This window comes from Pteropus alecto, unplaced genomic scaffold (genome assembly GCF_000325575.1).
Source record: "Pteropus alecto unplaced genomic scaffold, ASM32557v1 scaffold280, whole genome shotgun sequence".
NCBI classification, from domain to species: Eukaryota; Metazoa; Chordata; class Mammalia; order Chiroptera; family Pteropodidae; genus Pteropus; species Pteropus alecto.
The window spans coordinates 1,288,031-1,290,911 of NW_006430057.1; positions in this window are offsets into that span (position 1 = coordinate 1,288,031).

Sequence of the window (2,881 nt, forward strand, 5' to 3'; positions counted from 1 at the left end):
TTTTGGCACATCTTCGGCACTATCATATACTTCACATTTTTCTTCCAATTTCTTCTTCATTGAAATGTATTTATTGAAACTGTAAGTCTGTATCATTCCCATAAAAGAAAATAAATCGGTATTTTCCTAACTGTTAAAAAAATAAAAAATACCATCTTTGTGCCATGGTTTGGGATACAGTGTACTCTTCCAGGCTTAGTCGAGCTGCTAAGGACCAGATCTAAAAGTACTTCCATGTGTAATCCCTAAAACTGTGGAAAAAAAATGCACAATTCCACAAATTGAGATAATTTTCTATTTCTAATACAGAGTGAAAGGACAGAAGTTAAAAAAGGAAACTTAACAATTCGGATTTGGTTACAGTCTGTTTCTTGGTCCAAGGAGAGGAAACAAGGATCCTAACTAAGAGTCAGTAACAGCATTAAATACTTAGATTTTACAATTTTGTGACGGTTCCTGTGCATCCATTGTACAGGATGACTGGCCTTTCACCATCTTAACGATAACTGCAGAAATATTAAAACAAGCTGGTAATCCTAAAAAAATATGTAAATATATATGTGCAGGTAGATATTCACCCATCCAACCACTCAAGTATTTAAAAGTACACATGACTAGCAGCCTATTTAAAAGTACACATGACTAGCAAGCCTATTTATACTATCATTAGAAACTTGACCATATAATTTCAATTGCATTTAAAAAGCAGTAATAGTAATGAAATATTTCTCTATCAACAAAAAAATCAGCCAGGGTTTCTTCTGCGTAGGTTTCACACGAAAAGGTCATTAGTTTCTTGGTAAATTTTTTAGTTTAGAAACAAGTTTTGATTGTGATAAGAAACATAGCGAAGTGAGAGACATACCCGGATCGCTTCACTTGGAACAACAATAAGCTGAACATCTAAAACTCAACAAAAAACACCAAAACTGCACACCAACACGTCTGAGCATGGGATCTGCACATAAGAGCTACCACAGGTCAGAACGCTGGGTGTCGGGCGGTGGACTGAGAGTAATAAAGAAGCTGAATCCCCTAGCTACCAGAGCAAACTGTAGGAAGAGGGGGAGGGGAGAAGGTACAGCGAGTTCCCTGAACAACACTGTCTGGGAGAGCTGTGAGCGCCCCATGGCCGGCTGACAGCAGGGCTGAATCTTCAGGGCACAAAAGCGAGAACGGCAGAGATATAAGAGTTGATTTTTACCAGCCCTGGTTGGAAAACCAAAGCTTAATCAAAGCCCCTGTGCCCTAACTCAAAGGGCCCCTCTCCCCATAACCTCTGAGACAGAACACTGCGGAGCCCCAGGGGAATCTGAGCAAACGCTACTGAAACTGTCTATAACACTGACAGGAACTGAGACTGAAGGTAGCAAGTGTGATTAAACATCTATAAGAAAAAAAGACATTATTAAGACTTTATATAAAGCAGAGATCTAAGAGGATTAGACAGACGCCAACTATTGGAAACCAAAAGAAAAACATATTATTTGCAATTGGCTAGGGACCATTATATAATAAATCTTTATAAGAAAAAAAAAATCAGAATACACTTCCATTAATGCCCAGGCAGAGAAAAAGTCCATTAAGCACCATGAACAACCAAGGTGACAAGGCAGCTCAGAAAGAAAGAGAAAAATCTTCAGAAAATAAGCTTACAGACAAATATATGTGACTTAAATGACAGAGAATTCAGGATGGTACTTCTGAAAAAACTCAGAGATCCGAAACGGGTCATATTAACAATTTCAGGAAATGACAAAAACAACTAGATGGTCAGAATGAGTACTTTAGCAAGGAGACTGAAATACTCAAAAAGAAGTGAATAGGCCTTATGGAGATTAAAAAACACACCTCAAGAGTTGAAAAAATGAAATAACAAGCTTGGGAAACAGAGTCAACCAAATGGAGGAAAGGATCAGTGATAGCGAAGACAGAAATATAGAAATAAATCAAAAGGAAGAAGAGAGAAACTGAAGAAGGAAAAATAATGAAAAAAATATATATAAGAACTAGCTGATACCATCAAGAGAGGAAACATAAGAATAATGTGCGTAATCGAAGGTGAGGAAAAGGAACAGGGATTAGAAAGCATTTTCAGACAAACAGTTGATGAGAATTTCCCAAATCTAAGGAATGAGTTGGAGCTTAGAATTTAAGAAGTCAATAAAACACCCGATTATCTCAACCCAAAAAGGCCTTCGCTAAGATACATCATATTAAAATTATCAAAAATCAACGACAAAGACGGAATTCTCAGGGCAGCCAGGGAGAAGAAAATGGTAACTTATAAAGGAAAACTCAGTAGATAATCCCCAGACTTCTCTGCACAAACCTTACAAGCCAGAAAGTAGTGGAATCAAATATTCAAACTATTAAATGAAAGGAACTACCAGCCTAGAATAATGTATCCAGCTAAGCTCTTCTTCAGATATGAAGGAGAAATAAAGAGACAACCATCAGGATGGGAAAATATATTTGCAAGCAACGCCTCTGATAAGGGCCTAATATCCAAAATATACAAAGAACTCATACGACTCAATAACAGCAAAAAAAAAAAATGGGCAGAGTACCTAAACAGACACTTCTCCTAGAGGATATACAAATCACCAACAAATATATGAAAATATGCTCAATTGGATTGGATCAAAAAATGGGCAAAGGACCTAAACAGACACTTCTCCTAGAGGATATACAAATCGCCAACAAATATATGAAAAGATGCTCAATATCACTAACTATCAGAGAAATGCAAATCAAAACCACAATGAGACCATCTCATACCTGTTAGAATAGTTATAATCAATAGGACAAGTCATATCAAATGTTGGAGAGGATGTGGAGAAAAAGGAACCCTCATACACTGCTGGTGGGACTGCAAATT